The sequence below is a fragment of the Echinops telfairi genome, unplaced genomic scaffold (genome assembly GCF_000313985.2).
Source record: "Echinops telfairi isolate 266 unplaced genomic scaffold, ASM31398v2 ScPeMD7_443;HRSCAF=831, whole genome shotgun sequence".
Taxonomy (NCBI): Eukaryota; Metazoa; Chordata; class Mammalia; order Afrosoricida; family Tenrecidae; genus Echinops; species Echinops telfairi.
In genome coordinates, this window is record NW_022104341.1 from 30,452,477 (window position 1) to 30,475,663 (window position 23,187).

General features: G+C 41.2%; 1 protein-coding gene across 3 annotated transcripts in view; it reads left to right on the forward strand.

Moving 5' to 3' along the window:
• Nucleotides 1-8,824: 8,824 nt before the first annotated feature.
• Nucleotides 8,825-23,187, forward strand: part of KYAT3 (kynurenine aminotransferase 3) — a 73,212-nt gene continuing 58,849 nt past the window's right edge. The window contains exon 1 of one of the 3 annotated variants that reach the window (XM_045291987.1): nt 8,825-8,839. The gene's annotated coding sequence lies outside the window, so the exon portion shown is untranslated. Of the gene's footprint in view, nt 8,840-14,903; nt 15,028-22,094; nt 22,169-23,187 lie in introns of those variants that run through there. The other 2 variants (XM_045291986.1, XM_004699589.3) reach the window with 2 other exon arrangements.

The window sequence follows — 23,187 nt, forward strand, 5'->3', positions numbered from 1 at the left end:
GCTCCGAGCCCCACCCCTAGGGCACATGCTCAAATGTGTTTTTTCCAGGTTCTTGTCATAAGTAGCCCATGGGAATGAGTATTTCTATTAATAAATTGAAGGTAGCCCTTGTCACTGGTGAGGACTGACATTCCTGAGCAAATGCCTGCCTGTCTCTGAATTGTGCTGGGTGTTATGAGTTCATCACCTTGTTTCACCTTCACAAAGCCCTTCAAGTTATGTGTTGTTATAACTCTCTTAAATAAATAGGTTGAATAACTTGCCCAAGGCTGCATGCCTTGTAAGTCCTTAGGTGCCTTTGGGTTGATTCCAATCACAGTGTTGCCAGGTGACAGAACAGAACTACCCCTAAGGGTTTTCTAGGCTGTAATCTATATAGTAACAGCTTTCTTAGTCTTGTGGTAGATTTGAACTGTCAACCTCACAGTAAGTTACTGAGTGTTTAACTCTTGCACCACCAAGGCTCTTTGATTAAGTGGAATAACCAAAATGCCAAACTCACTTCTGCCTCTCTTTGGCACTCTAAAGGGCAGACTCTGCCAACTTTAAAAGATACTATACTGATTAAGTGTGCCGACTTTGTGATTTCAAGTTTACAACAAATAGAGAAGATTGAAGAACAGGTTTTAAGTGACATCATGGAAAAGGAAACAAATTCAGAGTGTAGATCAGACCACAGGATAACTGACTCATATCTTCAACAAATCAGTAACGTGAAAGAAGAGTGGGAGACTTCATAGGGTCTGCTCTGGGACTTAACAAAGCTTAAGAACACAGCAGCCAAATACAATGTTCAGATCTTACAAAAAGAAATGTGTAAAGGCAATCAGAAATATGATTATGGATTGGATATTAGATGATACCAAGGAGCTATTGTTAATTTGATAGGATAATGACATTGCAGTAATATAAGAAAATGCCCACATATTTTAGGGAAATGCTGTGTTAGGCAGGGTTGACTAGAGAAACAAATCCAGTGGCATTCATAAGAAAGAGCTTTCTATCAAGAAGTAATTGTATATAAAGAAAGCATCCCAGTCCAACTTGAATCCACAAGTTGGATACTAGTCCATAAGTCACTCTCCAGACTCACATAGCCACATGTAATGATGCAGAACTCAGGAAGATTGCAGGCTGGTGGGTGCAAAGTCCTGTGGATCCAAGTTTGGTGGAAGCATGGTAGGGCTCTGACATCCCTCATGGTGGCCAGGAAGCAGGAAAGTGGAAGGGGAGAGAGACAAGAGGGTGGACCCTGGGGTCCCCACTTATAAGAAGGCTAAACTCCCAAGGACATAGCATCAGGTTGTGACGTGATTAATAGGTGTAGCTCTACCCCTAGCCAGAAGTGTTGAGTTGGTAAAATTATCTTACTACCACATACACTAAATATGTAAAGGTGAAATTACTTGAAGTCTAGACTTTAAAATTACTCAGCACTTAAAAAAGAGAGAGATGGAGCAAATTAGACAATGCCTTTTCCCCCCATCACTTTATTGTGACCTCTTACAGATATCATAACATTCCATAGTTCAATCACATCAAGCTATTGCTACCACAATCAGTTTCAAAACATTTTCTCTCTTCTTGAGCTCGTTGATGTCAGCTCCAATTTATCCTTCCCTCCCCCCACCTGCTCCCAAGGAACCCTTATTTATTTATTTGTTTGTTTGTTTGTTTGTTTATGCCATGTCTTACATCATCCACTATATCCATTCACATCAGTTCACTCCCCTCAAGTGGGGTTATACATTCATCCACGCTATCAGCCTCCCCCCACCTTCACCCCACTTCCAGTGCCTTCCGGGCTGTATTTCTGATGTTTGGGGTTAGAAGGGGATGTGAAGGCGGGCAGTTTGACCATCTTGCTGTCATCAGCTGAGGATGTCCTCGGAAATGGCCTCAGCTCCGTGTCCACAGCCAAGAGAAGAGCTCTGCTCGGGCTCTCTGGCCTGCTCACGGGTCTCGGACTTGCTCTGGATCTCCAGCTAACAGTCACACTCTCCTGACTTTCTGATCTTCAGTTCCGCACCGTTCGCTGTCCCAGGTCCATCAGTACAAGCCACTGAACCTCGCCTCTATCATTTCATGTTTTGATTGAAAACTGACACTTTGCTACAGAGCTCCAGGTGGAGAGATTGTCCAGGCTGGGGCGGAGGCAGGCCACACAACCACGGCCCCTAGACAATACCTTTTTTATAAACTGTTTTCTTGGCTATAATGTCATATTAAGTCATATTACATATTAAGTCATATTACATACAAGTCATACAAGTCATATTAAGAAGAGTGGTACACGCATAGGCAGTGCCTTGATAACTGTTGCACCTGGGTGACGTGTAGATGAGTGTTTCATATTAGGCTGAGTCATACAAAATTGCCACTTTTGCAGGTCAAACATGATTTGTTGGCCATTTTATAAGGTTCAACCTAATTCTAATAACTTTATTTTTAAACTAGATATTTTTAAATGTTGTAAAAGTCATTACCAATGTATACAAAAATACTAAGATTCTTAAATATCTTGAATTCTATTTTTCCTCTTTATTACCATCTTGTGAACCTTATGTTAAGCCATCTTGTACACAGAAGTTAGTTGAAACCAAGGAAGTGGATGAGTTCACCCAGGGCGATCATATGAAACCTTGGCATTAAACTAAGGGTGTTTGTGTACAGAATTTTCGTCTGCGGAGATTTTAATTTCCGATTGGACTTGTCCAGGACCCCTCTTGAGAGATGCTGATTCCATAGTCACTGTGTATTTTTTAAAAAGCTTCCCAGATGATTCTGACTCCATCCTTAGGTAAGAATCACATTGATGTTGTACTTAACTCAAACTTGCAGAAAGCTTGGGTAAGATTCAGCACTTTCCATTTTCAGACAGCTCCTATGGTTTATCAGAGCTTTTGCACTCAGTTCTTAGGTGACTCATAAGAGAAGCAGGAACCCTGAGAGGCACTTTAAAAAATATCAGATGAGCATTTCATTGTACAAAATAGATTGAATGGTCCGCTGTGTTCTCTCTAACAATGATGCACATTCCCTACAGCACAGTGTAAGTTCACAGGGTGGGTCATGGAAACATTAGCACTTCTGTCCTGGACAAATCCCAGGATGGCTCTGAGGAAGGGATGTTAGATGGGCAACAGGATTGTTATCTGTATTGTTGGTTGTTGGTGTTTAATAGAAATATTTTATTTATGTCTTCCATAATTTGAAATATATAATTTTTTAATTGTTGCTATGTAGCAAGAAGACAAAAAAAAGAGGAAGAACTCAAGATGAAAATTGCATCTGTTTTATTGCCCAGATCATAATGGCTTAGAAATTGGGAAGTACAATGTATATCACCCTCTCATCCAAGGAAGCCAGAGAGAGAATGGATGGATAGATAAGGTACATATGTCCAGATATAGACACACAGATGGATAGATGGCTGGAAGGAGAGAAAAAAAGAACTCAATTATTTAGTCACTATACTCTACCAGACACAAATAACTTTGTAAGATAAAACAACTAAGTGCAATGGGGATTCACAAAGTTCGTGGAAGAATTCCATCATCTCTTCATTTGATCTTTCCCTGAATGTTTTAAGCCTCCTCATAACTGTTGATTAAATTGGTTCAATAGGGTAGCCCAGTCAAGAAGGATTTGGTCCATCGAACACTAGCATCTTCTTTTTCCCAGTTGAGGAGGGATGCTGTGCTTTGGAATTCATAGTGTGGTTTGGCGTTGATGTTGACTCCTAGTAGAATTGTACTTCAGCTGGTTCAGTGTCTGACCTTTTCTGGAAACAGATCATTGGGGCTTTCTTCTGAGCACTTTCGGGCGGACCTCCTACTACATAACAGTGTCATCTTTCCTTAGTGGTGTTCATTGAAGCTTTTGCTATTCCGATAGCAATTTATTTCCCATTTTCTGCTTTCTCTCAATAATCATCCATTTACAACTTACCCTCAAAATTTCTTACCTAAAAAGTACTTTTCAAATTTAAATAACAGAAGAAGCTCAAAGACAGCATTTGTTATAGGAACTAAGAAAAATATCTTTTCCTTTTTCAATCATCATACCTACTGAAATCATAGCCCTCTTTTGTGATATGAAAATATTATCTATTATACATTTATTTCATACCCGGTTGTCTCCTTATCTCCTTTGGTGTAAAAATCCTCTTTGTAGCTAAGAGAATCTTTTCCTCTTAAAATGATCTGTCTTTCAGTATGTGGCAAGTGCCAAGACTGTGCATTTCTGTTTGTGAATGTGCCTCATTTTGATTACCTGGGGAAGACATTTTAATTTTTAACAATGAGAAAACTGAATTTCAGAGAAGCCTGGTAACTTGCCTATTGTCACATGACTAGTAATTTTTATGTTTATTCTTAGAAATTTGAATTGGAATTCAGGTTTATCTTGCAGAGAGCTGGGGCCTGAACTATGCACCCTTGCCCAGGTCTAGTTTTACATCGTTTCCTGGTACAAGTGTCTCAGTCTCGAATCCGTACATCCAGGAAGAGATGTTCAGATTCATTTAGTTTCACGCACTCCAACCCAACCCAGTTAGCTATGTCTAGGAAGCAGGGGTGAGATTATATTGTCTAGCTAGGTTCAAGGACATCCTTTCTCTGCTTGATATTTTCAATTTCCTCATATGCATATGAAAGTTGGACATAGACTAAAGAGGACCAAAGAAGAATTGGTGTACTTGAATTATAGTGCTGGTGAGGAATATTGAAAGACTGCTAGAAAAACAAATATCTTGAGTCAGGCCTGGAAGGTTTGCTGTATAGCTCATGCTTAGTTTTCTATTGAATTAAAAGGTATCTTCCTACCACATAGATATTATATAATCTGGCAGAGATAGTCCAAACTCCCTATTTCATTCACTTGTTTCGTCAATAAGGAGCCCTGATGGCATAGTGCGTTACATGTTGGGCAAGGCCAGCAGTTCAAAACCACCGGCCACCCCACAGGAGAAAGATGAGACTGCTTATAAAATGAAGCAACTAAAAGTTTCATTTAAATATATGCATCTTTGAATTAATGATGATTGGATATTTTTCCTTGTGTTTCATTCAGTCTTTACAGTTCCTGTTCCTCAATCATAACAGTTTTTCTTTATTTTCCTCTGCCATCTAGTGGCAAAAGAAGGTAATTTATCTGTCTGATTTTGAAGGTACAGTTTGTTGACTCTTGAATTACTCAAGTTAGCACCGTACAGGTCCACTTTTAAAAACAAAACAAAAAACCTCACTAAGGCCTTTTCTGCTTCAGCAATTCGTCTGTTCAGTAAATTACATATTACAGTAAAAAGCGGTCTCTCAAAATTTTTCATGTTTAGTTCAATCTCAAAAATTTTGGTTAAGGTCTGTAAAAAGTGCCATACTCCCAAAAAGCAAAGAAAAGTCACCACAGTTCAGGGAAAACGAATTGCTGCTGTGTGCTGAAAATTGGGATCAGTACCTGCGCTTGCTCTCCTTTCAAGATAAATGGGTCCGGTGTAAGAATCCTGGGGAAAAACAAAAGGAACTTGGTGATGGCCTCACGGCAGCTGTGCTCAGAATGCAGCTGCCTGCCACCAAGGCCAGTCGACTCCGAGCAACTAGCCAGGACAGAGTAGAACTGTCCCTGTGGGTGACCAAGGCTGCACGGCTTTTTAAAAACCGTTTCATTAGCACTTTATCCACAGGTCATATAAGTCAATCATGTACAATTGCCACCATATTCAATTCTAGAACATTTGCTTCTTCCTGGTAAGGCTGTACTTCTTTAAAGCAGGCAGCCCCTTTTTTCTCTCAAGGAGTCAGTGGTGAGTTCGAACTGCTCACTCTGTAGTCAGCAGCCCCAAATGTGACCCACCAGGGCTCCTCACTACACTAGCAGGTGCCAAACCCTTGTCCTTTTTGAGACATAACTTTTGTCTCATGGACAATAAAAATTATTTGTGGGTATAGTCTATACAAAATATGCTGCATATAGGAAATAACGTGTTAATGAACTATTTATGTTATTCAGTAAGGTTGTTAATCAATGGTAGGCTATTATTAGTTGTTTTGGACAAGTCAAAAGTTATACATGGAGCTTTGACTGGGGGTTGGAAGTGGGGATGTCAGTACCCCTAACCCTCAGATTTTTCAACATCAACAGTATGGGAGGATAAGTTAAAAAAAAAAAAAAGTATTGCTAGTGTTGCTACTAGGGCTCCAGTTCATATTGCATGGATTTATTCCAAACAAGATATACTCAGATGTGTCTGCACAGTAAGTGAATGGCTGCAGATAAGCTCTCTCGGTAATATAGGTGTTTCATCTCATTCAAAAAGAAAAGTCACTGCCACTGAGTCTGTGCCAACTCACAGTGACCCTCTAGGACAGGGTAGAACTGCCCCTATGGAGTTCCAAGGCTGTCACTTTGTACCAGAGTGGAAAGCCTCAGCTTCTCTTCCACACAACAGCTGGTAGTTTCAAACTGCTGACCTTGTAGTTAGCAGCTGAATGCGTAGGGCGCCTTAAAACAAATCCATAGCTAGACGCACACAGGCTGACAGGATGTTCGAGGGGGGTGTGGGAGCATACCCACAACTATATCACAGAAGAAAGTTATACATGAGTATTGACCTTGGCTGCAAATATTCATGGTGGGGGATGAAAGGATAGAGTCATGACAACTTCTTAGAATCATTAGTCCTTAAAGAAATGAGTCACTGGACTAAGTGATCAGGACCAGAGTCTTGGGAGATCCCAGGATCGGTTGACATAACACGGTCCACAAAGTCTGGATGCTTCTGTGATGAGGAGGGACGGGGGTCTTAAAATTTTGTGCATGCAACGAGTGGTCTTTCCCTTTCCAGAGAAGGAAGAGTGGTGAAGAGACACATAGAAGCAATGAGCCCAATGGACAAGTGGATCAGGTGAATCTCGGTTTCCATGGCCCTGTGGTAGTTACATAATCTGGTGTCAATTTGAGTATTAAGAGTGTAGGGGTGGAGTCTAGCCTGTCAATCAGGATATAGCCAATGAGGCCTCTATGTGGGCATGGCCTTCTTCTAAAGATTCTGGGAACTCTGGTATTCCTCTTTGGATGTGGGAGGCACACTCACTCTGCTCACTCCCCAAGAGACATCCCTATAGAGAGGACACATAGTGAGAGGCTGATGGACCCAGACCTCTGGAGCCGGAGAAGCCATATGGAGACCCCTGCCAGCACTGAGATGCTTACAATGCCACCGGATCCACAAGACTTCCCACCCACTGGCCTGTGCTCTTCCTGCATTCAGCACCATTGCATGTGTTTTGTGAGTCTGAAGAGGACTTTATGGATTGGTATCGGACTTATGAGCTTGATCTGGACTGGCCTGGGATGTTTTCTCAATAGTCAATTGCTCTTATATATAAAGCTCTTTCTTATACATATGTGAATGTCTATGAATTTGTTTCTCTAGTCCACCCAGCCTAACACAGGCCCTGAGACCAGAGCAACTACAGTGTGCCCTGTTGCCACTACCAACCACTCTTAAAAGGATTGTGTTAGCAAGTCTGAGATAACATGAGAGGAGAATGCATAACAAAACGCAAAACCATGAACAAGACCAGGCTTGCTCATTGGCTGGGCTGGTGGAGCCCCTGAGACTGGAAGGGTGGCCCTTGGTTACTCTTCAAGTCTGGAACGGAACTCATCCCTGTAGCTCAATTTTCAGTCACAATCGACAGGTCTGCAAGGGGAACAATAACACAATTGAGACATGCACACCTTACAATCATTGGGAACAAAGTTCAATGGAGCTGGGAAATAACACGTCATGAGATAGAAAACCAGGGTGGAGTTGGCATGGCCAATGGTACACCGCGGGCATTGCAGTGAATTGCAGGTGAAACAGTGCATCATTAACTACAAAAATGATGATGTGCATGGTAAACCTCACCGAATTCACCATAGAAGGTTTAAATTAAAGAAGAGAGACCGAAAAACAGATCCAATCAAAACAGTGGCTTCCAAAAGGATCTGCAGAGCCAGTGACATTCAAGGCCGAGAGGTCAGCTCCGAAGATTATGGTGACCATTTCACGAGACTCCCACAGGATAATCTTAATAGATGTTCCCAAAGGACACAGCATGACCACAGGGGATTATTATGAAAAGGGTGTTAAGAAAAATGAAAATTGTATTGGTGAGAAAATGGCCAGGAAAGTTGTGTCAAGGAATTTTTCTCCATCACAACAGTGCTCCTGCTCATTCTCAAAGAGTTGCAAGGGCAGCCCTACAAGAATTCCAGTGGGAATCTTATCCCATCCACCCTACAATGCTGTCAGTTCCCACAGCCTCTGTGACTGTGATAGTTCTCTCTGACAACGAGTCCTCTCTTATGCTAATGGGCATCCTTAGGGTGGGGTGTATTTTTAGTCTCCACCTTCCTAGAAAATGTGACCACAGTCACCACCAACCTTTGCTTCATTTCCTCAAAGGTCTGGGGTGCAGAAGGCAGAAACCTCCCTTCCCTCAAACCGTTCTCTTATGACCTTCCCCTTCCTGATTGAGCATGTGCAGAAGCAAAACCTGCTTTGACCTTTGGACACTTTTGCTTCTGGCTGTATGGACATGGCCTGTGGCTTGCCTCTGCCTGACCGCAGGTTCTTGGGTTCTTGTAGCCTATCTTGTGACCTTCTTTCACCATCTTCCACAGCCTTGTGAATGAGGAGGGATGTTTGAACCTTGGACTTGGGACCAACACAGCACCCACAACCTCTGGAATTCTCTCCTTAACAGTTTGTGAGTTACATGAGATGTTGCGTCCCTAGAAACTACATGAAGGACAGCAGTGCTAGTTGATAATCAGGAATAATGGAAAGGTATAGAAGTTTGGAAAAGTTGGATATTTAGGATATCTTTAGGATTTACCTAGCCCTGGCATATTAATTTTTAGTTTCATGTTAATTTTTCTAACAGAAATCATTTTTTGTAAATATAAGAAAATTAAAAATGCTAAGATTAAGGGTGATACTATGAGATGGGGCAGAGGAGGTGTTAGCTCTGATAGTCTTAGAAGCTCTCACTGAAAAGGCTGCATTTGACCAAAGAGCTAAAGAACATAAAGAGGTGGACTTTCAAAAGACAGCAATTGCAGGTGCAAAGACCCTGATTTTTATAAATCTGTAAGCTTTGCCATAGTGAAAAAATCTATCTGGCTTACATCAATGAACACTTAATTCTTACTCAATACATGTAAGCTATAAGTGATTGATGGTTTTGTTTCAGTTTGCAACTCTGCTGTACATTTGGCTTATTCCAGGACATAGACCGAAGGGATGGGCAACCCATGTGTGTTAGTCTGGGTTGACTAGAGAAACAAATTTATAGACGCTCATGTGTATAAGAAAGAGTTTTATATAAAGACTAATTGTACATTAAGAATGCGTCCCAGCCCAGTCCAGATCAAGTCCTTAAGTCCGATATTAGTCCATATGTTCAATACCAGTCTATAAAGTCCTCTTCAGACTCACAAAACACATGCAGTGATGCCGAATGCAGGAAGAACACAGGCCAGTGGGTGGGAAGTCTTGTGGATCCTGGGGCAGTATAAGCATCTCAGCACTGCCAGGGGTCTCCACATGGCTTCTCCAGCTCCGAGACTCTGACAGCCATCAGCCTGGCTCCATGTGTCTTGTCAACAAGGATGTCTCACAGGAACTGAACCTGTGTCCCACCTCCAAAGAACTATTTATCACCTTAGCGCCTCCAAATGAGGTCATCAAGCTGCGATCTGATTGGCAGGCTAAACTTCACCCTTTTGCTCTTAAGCCTCAAATTGACAACAGATTATGTAACTACCACGCAATGCCTGAGAGATGCTCTTTTCATGTGGAGAGAAGCAGCACGCGAGGCTGAGCCAAATCACTCAGCCATGTTTAAAGTATCTCCTTGTACACACCACTTGTCACAATCACATTCCATTAACCAAAGCGAACACATGATCAAGTCCAAGGTCACTCATTCTGAAAAGGAAGAGTGAATAATAAGGTAGACTTCAAAGAGTTTGTGTGAAAATTCCATCGTCATTTAATTCCATTTCTGATGAACTTTTATTGCAGAGCAGATTAATTTTCCATTCAACAATTCATACATTCCGTGAACTTTCTGAAACCTCTTCATATTATCTATCCCCCTCTTCCCATTGGACAGTGGTGGCTTGCCTGTTGCTGGAAACTATACCACTGGAATTTCAAATACCAACAGAGTCACTCATGGTAAGCAAGTTTCAGCAGAGCTAGCAGACTAAGAACAGACTAAAAAGAAGGGAGAGGCAGTCCACCTGCAAAAATTCGTCACATCGTGTGAGAGGGTGCTGGCTGATGAGCCCCTGGGGTGAAAGGCATTCAGAGCTTGAGTAGGGAAGAGCCACCTCCCTAAAGGAGAGTCGATCTTAATGAAGTGGGTGGAGTGAATCTTTTGGAACTTTCATTTTGCTGATGAGGTATGATTCAAAATGAGAAGAAACGTCTTTTCCTAATCAGAACGAATGTGCAAAGTACAAATCTAGCAAATTTGGAAGCTGTCAGAAACGAGATGGAAGGCGTAAAGATGGATGTCCTAGAGCTTGGCTGAAGTGGACTGGTCTTGGTTATTTTGCATTAGACAGTCACGTGGCTTACTATCGTGGGAATGACAGATCTAAGAGACGTGGTATCACATTTATTGTCAAAAAAGACATTTCAAGATTTATCTTGAAGCATAATGATGTATGTGGTAGTCTAATATCTGTATGCCTACAAGGAAGACCAGTTAATGTACCATTAAAGCCAATGATAATGATACTGAGGAATTCTACCAGCTTCTTCATCTGAAATTAATCAAATATCCAATCAAGATAAATTGCTGATTACTGGTAATTGAATGTGAAAGTTGGAAACAAAATGGAAGGAGCAGTCATTGAGAAATACAGCCCTGTCATAGAAATAAAACTGGAGATCGCATGATAGAATTTTGCAAGACTGCCGACTTCTTCATTGCAAACACCGTTTTCCAACAACATAAGTGGTGACTATAAATGTGGACTTCACAAGATGGAATCACAAACATCAAATCAACCACATCTATGGGAAAAGACGACAGAGATATTCAGTATCAGCAGCCAAAATGAAGCCAGGTGCTAAATATTAAACAAACCACAACTGATCATATGCAAGTTCAGGTTGAAGCTGAAGAAAAGGAAAACCAGTCTGTGAAAGACAGAGTCCAATCTCGAGTCTATCCACCAAAATTTAGAGAGCATCTCAAGAACAAATTTAAGGCACTGAACACTAAGTCCAGACAAGGTGTGTATGACATCAAGAACAGATGTGAAGAAAGCCAATGGTCATTTTTAAAAAAACACAAGAAAACCAAAGGGGACGTCAGAGGTGACTCTGAAACGTGCTCTTGAACAGAAAGTAGTTAAACAAATGGGGAAATTGATGGCATTATACGACCTGAACAGAGAGTATCAAAGAGCAGCCCCAGGAGACAAAGTCAAGCATTATGAAGAAATGTGCCAAGATCTGGAGTTCGCAAACTGAATGGGAAGGAGATGCCAGAATATTTCAAGCTGAAAGAACTGAAGAAAATGGTTAAGCTTCGAGTTTCAATATAGAAGGATTCTATGGGTAAGATACTGAATGATGTAGGAAGCATTCAAAGACGGTGGAAGAAATACTATACCAAAAAGTCTGAGGCAACTAAAGATCAACTAAGTAACAGCAGTAAAGTCTGCTTTATCTCCATAATGCGCCCCAAATCTCTCCATTCCTCACCTTCTGTGTAGCCTTTTCCCTCATTCCAGACACCAATTGAAGTAACCTATAAAACTCAATCGATTGATATTGAGTGGATTCCAGCTCATAGCGAACCTGTGTAGTTTCCTCTGCTTTGCCAAACATGATGGCCATCCCTAGAGACTGATAAAGTTTGCCAACTTTTAAAAGGAAAGTGAAATTAGAGGCAATGCCCCAAATTTTTCATTAATCCTAATTAATCTCCTTCCTGGAATAAGAATAGATTCTTAATTAACACCTCAAAAATGTAGGGTACACTGTACTAAAATTATTTGGTGCACATTCAGCCATTTCCAGAGGGTCATGTGTGATTAAGATCCAGTGGTACTGAAGGAAGAAGTCTAAGATGCACTGAAGGCATTAGCCAAAAACAAGGCTTCCAGAATTGATGGACTATCAATTGGAATATTTCAAACAAGCGGATGTAGCATTGGAAGTATCATACCAAGAAATTTGGGGGGGGGGAATCAGTCAATAAAAGAAAATAAATTTGGAAAAACTCACTGGGAGAGATCTCTACATGTGCTCATTCCAAAGAAAATTGATATAGCAAAATCACAAAGTATCAAATGATATTAGTAATGTCATATTCAAGTCAAATTTTGCTAAAGATAATTTAAAAAATGGTTGAAGCAGTACACTGATAGGGAGCTGCCAGAAATTCAAGCTATGGAATTAGAAGATAAGGAACAAGGGATGTTGCCAATTTTTAAAAAAATTTATTTCCAAAGCACAGCCAGAAAGCATTGATGGATTGTAAAAGGGGGTGGTACCATCTGATATATATCTTTAAAAGATCATTCTCATTGCAAAGGGGAAAATGAATTATAATTGGGCAAAAGTGAAGTTAAGGAGACAATTTCATATGTTCTTAGAGGCTACTAAGGAGCTCTGGTGGCATTGTGCATTAGGAGATGGACCGCTAACCCCAAAGTCCGCAGTTCAGGCCCACCAGCAGCTCCAAGGGAGAAAAGTTTACAGTCTTGGAAACCCTATGTAAGTTCACTATGACTTGGAATCAACTCAATATCAGGATTGGGATTTTACCGGTTACTTCAATTAATACCTGGGACTAAGAAAAAGGCTATAAAAATGAAGAGGAATGGAGAGATTTGGGATGTATTTTGGAGATAAACTAGATTCTATTGTTGATACTCAGTTGATGTCTAGTTGCCACAGACTCAGGTGTATAACAGACCAAAACATCGCCTGGCCCTGTGCCATCTTCAGAACGGTCAGTGTGTTTGAGTGTGTTGTTACAGCTAGTGTGCCAAGACATTTTATCAAGGGAGACCCTCCTTTTCATTGGCCCCTCAGCTTACCAAACATGATGTCCATCCCAAGAGATTGATAATACTTGCTGACTTTTAGGAGGAAGGTAAAGTTAGAGGCAATGCCCAGAACTTCTCATTAATCTTAGTTAATCCATCTGCAATCTGAACAGATTATAAATTAACACCTTCCAAAATCAAGGACGGACTGGGGCTGTCTCAAGTAAAGTTGGGCCCATTCTTCAAGTCCCCATAGCCTTAGCCTCCCAGTACAGCAGACTCTCCTTTATACCTGCATCAGTCTAGCACTGTGGGCCTTCTCTGCAGCCCTAAAATATCCACTAGGCATGCTGGAACATGTCCATCTCTGATAAACACTAATGAGCGCGGAGAGTCTGCCATGGCCCCCAGATGCAGTTTTACAACCAACCATGTTAGGCCGTTGTGACCAATTGATCCATTCTATTATAAGGCACAACTTATTTTTCCCCAGCTTATACGTTGCTTCGCTAGTCAGCTCTTCTTCTTCTTTTTAAATCATTTTATTAGGGGCTCATACAACTCTAATCACAACCCATACATACATCGATTGTGTAAAGCGCATTTGTACATTCGGTATGCTCATCATTCTCAAAACATTTGCTCTCCACGTAAGCCCCTGGCATCAGCTTCTAGTCAGCTCTTCTTTGGGGTCTCTATTCCAGCATTGGATTCCATACCTCAACATTACGGTAGAGGTAGGATCTCTACTGCACTCTTCCTGTTGATGGATTTGTGTGCATTGCTATAGCCTGGGATCCCTCCTATGAGTAACGTCGCCTCTTTCTGTTCTTCAGGGAGATGCTCTTTTTCCCTTTCCAAACATGTGTGTCAACGGTATCTAGTAATTGTCACAACTATTATCTGGAGCGGTGGTTCTCCACCTTCCTGATGCCGCGACCCTTTCATACAGGTCCTCTTGTGGTGGTGACCCCCCAACCATAACATTATTTCCATTGCTACTTCATCACTGTCATTTTGCTACTGTTATGAATCGGGCGACCCCTGTGAAAGGGTCGTTCAACCCCCAAAGGGGTCGCGACCGACAGGTTGAGAACCGCTGATCTGGAGGCATCACCCATGTTTAACTCGGCGAGCATGCCTGGGAGGGCTGTGGTGGGGACCTCAGGCCAGGTCTTGCACCACATTAAAAATCAAAATCCTTTCATCATAGCTCTGCGTGTTTCATAATCTAGCGTTCACACTGCTTTTTCTCATATCTTTTCATCAGTGCCTTCACAATCATATTGATGTGGTTCTTTGAAAACTGTAGGAAAGGTGCTAGACCACATCTCTTCCCTAAGATGTTTGAAGTTGGAACCAGAGGTAGCAACCCTCGGTCCTTCCAGGGCATGACAAAAGCAGCCTGAAAGGTTAGGGAGAAAGGGAGAGGTCGAAGCTGAAGCTGAGCCCCCGTGGGGCTCCTAGTTTCAATCACCCCAATGCCTAGCTGCACCTTTGTCTTTCCTGTGGCAACAAGAGCCTTCTAAGCAATCCTTCTTCTGACCTGAAATGTTTCAGATTGAGTTTCCGTCGCATGTAACTGAGATCTGATTAATACATCCTAGTGAGTTTCAAGGCACAAATCCACCCATCTGTTTACCACCATCAAATTTGGAGCATCAACTCTGCCCTTCAATAACAACCCCAACATCCAGGACATGTAGCCTAGTCTTTCACTGCTTGTGCTAATTGTTTCTCCTGCTGGATTTTGATTGTTTTTGCCTCTTAACATCAGTTGTTCTAGCCTTTCCTTGCCCTCTTTTTTGTGCTTTTAGGCTGCAACTTTGGCTGCTTTGATAACAGAGACTTAATCCACCGCACTCAAGGCATAAGTATCATCTTGATTTGCCGTGTCAACTCACTATTTGGGTAAATCTGTACCTTGCCCCATCCCGTATAACTGCAGCTATATTACAGGTAAACCCTACTCACTCTTCCACCAGGTATCTTTATCAAGTGTTGTGGTCACACCACCCTGCCCAAATCATCTTCACAGCTGTTGTGTCATGCAAGTCCATTGTTGGAGCCACTGTGTCGGTCCATCTTCTCTCTGGGCTTCCTTTATATCACTCCTCTGATACTGGACCAACTGACTGAAAGAGATCCATATTTGTACCCTTTCCAAAGAAAGGTGACCCAACAGAATGCTCAAATTATCATTATCATTCATATCACATACATTAATATCATTATGTCACATTCCAGGACAATTTTGCTGAAATTAATTTTAACAGTGGTTGCAGCAACACATTGACAGCTGCCAGAGATCCAGGCCGGGTTCAGAAAAGGACTTGGAACAAGGGATATCATTGCTGACATCAGATGGATATTGGCTGAAAGCAGAGAATACCTCAAAGATGTTTACTTGAATTTGATTAACTATGTAAAGGCATTCGACTGTGTGCACCATATAAACAATGGATAGCCTTGAGAAGAAAGGGAATCCTAGAACTCTACACTGTGCTCGTGAAACCTGTACCTCGATCAAGAGGCAGTTCTGAGAACAGAACAAGGGCATACTACACAGTTTAAAATCAGGAAAGGTGTGCATCAGGGTTGTATCCTCTCACCACACTTATTCAATCTGTAGGATGACCTGGATTAACTGAAGAAGATTTTTGGCATCAGAATTGGAGGAAGGCTTTTTTAATAACGTGCAATATGCTTACGACACAACCCTACTTAAAGTGCAGAGGACTTGAAACACTTGCAGATAAAAACCAAGGACTGTAGCCTTCAGTATGGATTGCAACTCAAAGAAAAGATCAGAATCCTCACAACAGGCTCCATCGGTAACATCATGATACACGGATTTAATTTTGCTTGGATCCACAATCAGTGCTCATGGAAGCAGCAGTCAAGAGATCAAATGCCACATTGCATTGGGTGAATCTGCTGCACAAGACTTTTAAAAAGTGCTGAAAAAGCAAGGCTGTTACTTTGACGCCTAAGTTGGGCCTGACCCAAGCCCTGGTATTTTCCGTTGCCTCGTGTGCATGTGAAAGTTGGGCACATTGAACTGGGAAGACTGAAGAAGAATTGATATGTGTGAATTCCGGTGCCAACAAACAATGCTGAAAGTACTATGGACCGCCAAGAGAACAGCCTCTCGAGGAAGAAGGACAGCTGGGATAGTCCTTAGAGGCGAGGAGGCTGAGGCTGAGGCTCCTCTACTTTGCAATGTCGTTAGGGGAGAGCACTCCCTGGAGCAGGACACCGTGCTTGGTAAAGTTGCACGGCAGAGAGAAAGAGGAAGGTCTTTTGGATTGATAGAGTAGTTACACCGGTGGGCAGAAACGTAAGGACAATTGTGAGAATAGCTAGGGACCAGGCAGTGTTTCATCCTATTGGCCTGTGAGGGGACTCGAGGGCCCTAACAGCATGTCCAAAGAACATGAGACAAAGTGCTGCCATCCTCATTTCGCAGGAGCATTTTCGCTGTATTTCTTGTAGGAGAGAGGGGTTTGTTGTTTTGGTAGGCTGTGGTAATTTCAATATACTTCAGCAGCACCGGAATTCAAAAGCATCAATTCTTCATCGGTCTAACCTTATTCGTTGTCAACTTTCACATCCATATAAGGCTACTGAAAATACCATGCTTCCGCCACTGCCATTGAGTCAGTTCCGACTTTTAACGACCCTAGAGGACGGCGTAGAACTGCTCCTGGGAGTTTCAGACTGTAACTGTTTATGGGTTGCAGAATGCTCTGTCTTGCTCCCTCCGACCTGCCGTTGGCTTTGAACTGCTAACGTTGTGGGTTGCAGGCCATCGTGCAGCCCTATGCTACTAGGGCTCGCCAAAATATATTCAAGCGAAACTATAACTTATTAGGGCCTTAGGAGACTAGGTAATGTTTTTCCTTTCTAAACGTTCCTTGTTTCAGCAGCTATGAAGTAAACAAGCTGCAAGGTTGACACCTTGTGGTTGATACATAGAACTGCATTTTCAGTTTCAACAAAAGAAAATACAATGCTGTTTATTCTTTCATTGGTACTTTTTTGTTTAGAATGTGTAGCAATATAGTATCAAAATATTTCAGCTCTCTTATCTGTCTTGGAGCATAAGCTATCTCACAGAGTGAGCTGGTTCAGAAACACTCGAGGGCTCATCAGTGTTCCCTTATACACTGAAGTGGTTATGAGGTGGCTGCCACCCTAGCGACCCTGAGCACAGCAGAACAAAGCCCAGCCCCGTCCTGTGCCCCCTCACCACGGGTCCTCGGCTTGAGCCCATTGTACACTGGGGACTCAGCCCAATTCCGCCTAGGATGCCAGATTCATTTTAATATCCTAATGCTGGATTAGTCAGACAGTGAAAATTTGCACCCCTTATCAATTCTTGGTGTCTTTGGACATTGTGGGATGTCTTATGGGCTTTTGCCACCTGCATCATGTTATTCACAGTTGTTTACTTCTCCTCCCAGCTGGAAACTTCACTTCTTTGCCTCATGATATCAGGTTTCCATTAAATTGTTTGGGCCAATAAGGCAAGAGTAGAGATGGTGTATTTACTTATAAGCAGGAGCATTGAACAGAAGCTTTGCCTTCTTCCGTGAGCCTGGAATTCTCCCGAAAGAAGCGTTTTCTCTAGCCTGTGTCCGAGAGAAAGTGACCCACAGCAGAGCGGCAAGTGGCCTTCCACGGAGATGGAGAATGAGAGAAATGGGCCTTACAATGGGGCTTCAACAGCTCATGCAAAAATTCCATTATCTTCTCTTTCTCTTTTTGCATGCATTTTTTGTAAAGCCTACTTATGTAGTTTTAAGCCACTCATATTTTAAGGGTAATTTGTTACTGAAGTATAAATTAACATGAACCAGTAGACACAAACCAATTCAATAAGCTTACCAACACTCTCACTTTACTCCTAATGTGAGTGAATTTTTTTTTCCATTTCATTCCTTCATCAGATATTTGTCGAAAAGTTTATATGTGCTAAGGCCAGTACTCGATGTTGGGCACACTGTAAATACACTAGAAAAAGTTCTATTACTGCAGCGCTTACCGTCAAAGAGGAATACAAACAAATAAATAGGAGCTCACAATATAATGCAGTAAATGCTATAAGAAGAATCATACACTATGTAATAGGAACACACAGGAAAAACATCTGATCTTGACTTGGGGAATCAAGGGTCCCCGCGTGGAAGAAATAAAGTCTATCTTGAGAATTGGAAGTGGTGGACGGATTGGTCATTAGTGTCCAGAGTAATGCAATGACAGGGAGTGGGGACCAAGGATGAAATTGAGTATAAAACATACCTTCTCATCAGGAGCAATATTGTCCCCATGAGGGAGGATATTGGTGCTTGGTTAGAGGTGAAAAATATTTAAACGATTGTTAACTGGCCCTTCAAAACTCGATTCTTCCTGGGTGGAGGGGGGAATAATCATATCTCTTAGTATTTAATTAGGAGTGGAGGAGATGTAATGAGGATTTTTTAAAAGTCATTTTATTGGGAGCTCTTACAGCTCTTATAACATTGCATACATCAGGTGTATCAAGCGTATTTGTACATATGTTGCCATCATCATTTCCAAAACATTTTCTACTTGAGCCCTTGGTATAAGCTCCTCTTTTTTCCCCTCCCTCCTCCACCCTCATGAATCCTTGATCGATTATATATCATTATAAGTATTTTGTGTCTTACACTGTCCGTTGTCTCCCTTCACTCACATTTCTGTTTGCCATCCCCTTTGGGGGTGGGGGTGGAGCTATATATCCAATCTTGTGATGAGTTGCCCCTTTCTCCCCCTTCCCCCTCCCTACCATCCCCCCACCCTCATGATATCGCTACTCTCACTACTGTTCCTGAGGGGTTGATCTGTCCTGAATTCCATGTGTCAAGAACTCTTATCTGTACCAATATGTGGTGAACCAAAGATGGAGAAACATTAGTACAGAAAGACCAAGTAGGCAGAGATCGCATAGGAAGCTATAAAGATGAAAGAATATTTAAGATAGAATTGGAGGGACAAGAAGTAAGAAAAGAGACTTTTCTAAACAAATTATACATAAAATTAAGTCTGAAAATGCAACTGGGCCTATAGTTATCTAAATAATTAATTTTTAATAAATTATATAAATAAATAAATAGCCTAACATATTTAATGTAAAATTGAAGTGTGCATTTAAATCATCTCCTGTGGACCAGGCTCATTTTTGTGCCATCTGTACTTGCCATTGTAGTCACATCGTAAAGAACTCATTCTGACTTAGTTTCGAGTGTTCCAGAGACAGCAAAAGATGCTTGTTAAAATCTCTCTCTCTCTCTCCCTTTCTCTGTCTGTCTCATGCTGCGGCTTTTTGGTTTTGTCAATGCAGTCTGTAGATCAGCAGCATGATCAGGTGGGGACTTAATCATCATGCCATTCTGGAAGGCAGTCTACATTGTACATGATTCACTGCACTGGAGTTTCCAAGATTAAAAATGTGAGAATAAAAAGATACTTTTTGAGCCCTATTATTGGGAACAGAATGAGAACAATGATCTGGTGAATAACCATTATCATTATCTTCCTACTAGATTGAATTTAAATTACTTTAATATTCTATTAGAAAATTCTGCCAATCATCCCCATCTCACCCAACTGTTAACAATGAACTCAAGCCTAATTCAATACTTTTGAGAGGAAGTAAAAACTTAATTTTGGAAGTTAAAGAACTGAAAATTTTTATATTGTATGCTATGATCTTAAGATAGGCAATAGCAATCATTGTAGCTTAGTTTTTCAATTAAATTTTTTTAAACTACAGCCCTCATTTGCTTGGTGTAAGTAGACCCAATCTACATTTCTAATATACTTTTAGGAGGCTGTATCACAGTGCTATTTTTATAAAGTCTTATTATGGAAGACACAAAGGGAGGTAGTAGTTTAGAGTTAGGAGTATTAGGAACACTGGATTTAAATTATGGTTGGACTTGTTTGGGTTTAATGTTATTTACTTTCTAAACTTGAGCAAATGTAAAAAAAATTACACTCTTAATCCCTCTTTGCCTCCATTTCCTCATGAGTAAATATGTGGATAGTAAGCAAGTCAGTTAAAACATGTAGATAAATATTTGGCATATGTTGACTTCATGTCAACATTGAAAACTGAAAATATATTAAACATAACAGAAACGGATTAAAGAAATTATGGATATTTACTTATAAATTCTTATATAGCCTTTTAAAGTGATGATGCAGACCTCTACATGAATTCAAAAGGCTCTTGAAAAACAAATGGAATTAAAAACCTTTCCATGAAAACAAAATTAAGTAAGTCATTTATATAGAGCATTGAAAACAGTTCTGGTGCATCCTCTCCACCTCACGATCTTAGACTCTGAGTTGTTTTTAAATCATTTACTGAATACTTCATGAATGCTACATAAAGACATTACTTATGAAATTAAATCCATTTTACCTAAAATGATCGTTAAAGCATGACTTAAAGATGTTTTTAAATGGATTTTTTTTCTATTATCATGATGCTCTTTTTAGTATGTTTCATTCCTTTACATTATTTTTTAACCTAGGCTGATTTTTCCAAAGTGAGGGCTGAGGGTGATAAACCTCTAAGTTCATAATAAAAAGCATTACTAAGGCAGCAGGTAGCCCTGGTGACAGAGTGGGTTATATTTTGAGCTGCTAACTAGAAGGTCAGCAGGTCAAAACCACCGGTTGCTTCTCTGGAGACAGATACGTCTTTCCACTCCCGTAAGCAGACGCAGTTTCGGAAACCCGCAGGCGCAGTTCTGCCCTGCCCTGCAGGGTGGCTAGGAGCCCCAGTGAGTTTGGTTGGGGAGTAAGGCCGCAGGTGGGAAGTGGACTCTTCAGCCATTTTTATGGGACGCTGGCATTTTTCTTTATAGTACTCCATGCTGTTTGCCATTAGGGGCAGTCAAGTCGCTTCCCACTCCACACCTCTCTGAACACAGAATGAAATGCTTCCATCTTCCTCATGACTGTTGGAGCCTGTGGACGCGGCCACTGCGTCAATGCGGCTCACTGAGGATCTTCCTCTTCAGTGACCTTCTACTTTTCCAAGGATGAGGTCCGTCTCCAGGGACTGGACCTGCCTGGTAAAAAACAAACAAAAGAAACAAACTACCATTGAGCCAATTCTCAATCATATGGACCCTGCAGGACAGAGTACAACTGCTCATTAGGGGTTCCAAGGCTGTGGCTCTTTACAGGAGGAGATAGGTGGATTCAAATCGATGACCTTTCCGTTAGAAACTCACTACACCACCAGGGTTCCTGATGGCATGTCTAAGTATGTGAGCCGCCCTCCCTAATGAGGAGCATTCTGCCTATAGTTCTTCCACAACAGATTTGTTTATTCTTCTAATTCTTCTGCGGTCCCTAGTACTTTCAATATTCCTTACCAACACCCTCATGCAAAGGCACCAAATCTTCTCTGGTCTTCCTTATTGAGTGGCTAGCTTTCTTCTGCAAAAGAGGTGATTGTTTAGGGTCAGGCACACCTTAGTTTTCAAAGTGATATATTTACTGTTTAACAACTCTGAAGGGTTCCTTTGCAGGAGTGCCCAGTAAATATGACATTGAACTTCTTGATTGCTGCCTTCGTGGATATTGATGGATCCAAGTAAAATAAAATCATTGACAACTGCAGTCTAGTCTCTATCATGGCATTGCTTATTAATCCAGCTGTGAGGACTTTGTTGAAGCATAACCCACACTGAAGGTTTTATCTTTCTCAGTAAGTACTCCGAGCCCTCTTCATTGGCAGTGTGCAAGGTTGTGTCTTCTGCATATTGTTAATGAGTCTTTTTTCCGGTCCTGATGACCTGTTCTTCATAGACTCCAGGTTCCCAGGTTATATCCTCTGCACACAGATTGAGTAAGTGTGGAGAAAGGGTAAAACCTTGACACACATCCCGTCTGGTTCTAAACCGTTCAGTTTCCCCTTATTCTCTTTGACCAATTGTTTCTTTGTCTATGTACAGGTTCAGCGTGAACACGATTAGGTGTTCTGGAATTACCGTTTTTCTGATGTTACTCTAGTTTGCTATGATCTGTGGAATGCCCTTGCATAGTCAAAACGCAAGTAAGCGCCTTTCTGTTATTCTCTGCTTTCAGCCAAGATCCATCTAATATCAGCAACGCTAGCCCTTGTTCCACACCCTCTTCCGAATCGGGCTTGGAGTTTTTGCACTTTCCTAGCCATGTACTACTATAACTGTTTTTAAATTTTTGGATTATCTTCAACATATTTTGACTGGCGTCTAATATTAATTAAATTATTTGCTAATTTCCACATTCAGCTGGGTCTCCTTCCTTTGGAATGGCACGAGTGTGCATCTCTTCCAGGTGGCTGACAAAGTAGCAGACTTCCAGCTGTCTTAGCTTAGACAAGTGAGCACGTGCATCTGTTCGTGGAACAAACAGTGTTCCATCCTTTTGCTGGAACATCTCATTTGGTATTCTGTCAATTATCGGAGGCTTGTTTTTAACCAATGCCTTCCATGCAGAATGAATGTATTCCTTCAGTACTATTGCTCCTTAATGATTGCATGTCAACCTATTCTTTTTGGTACAGTGACTCTGTGTATTCCTTCCATCTTCTTTTGAAGAATCGTGCCTCATTCAATATTTTACTCCAAGAATCCTTCAATAATGCAACCCAAGAATGTATGCCTTTGTTATGATTTGCGGAATGTTACGGTCCATAGTACTATTTTTTTCTTCAGCTCAAGAAACATTAAGAATGTTCTTCCTTTTTTGTTTCCTAGACTCAGGGTTTTGCATATTTCTTTATAATATCTTATTGTCTCTAGTTCCCCTTTGAACATCGTCTGTTCATCTTTTTTACTTCATCATTTCTTTTTTTATTTATTTATTTTTATCATTTTATTAGGGGCTCATACAACTCATCACAATCCATATATACATCAATTGTGTAAAGCACATTTGTACATTCATTGCCCTCATCATTGTCAAAACTATTGCTCTCCACTTAAGCCCCTGGCATCAGGTCCTCATTTTCCCCTCCCTCCTCACTCCCTCCCTTCCTCATGAGCCCTTGATAATTTATAAATTATTATTTTGTCATATCTTGCCCTGTCC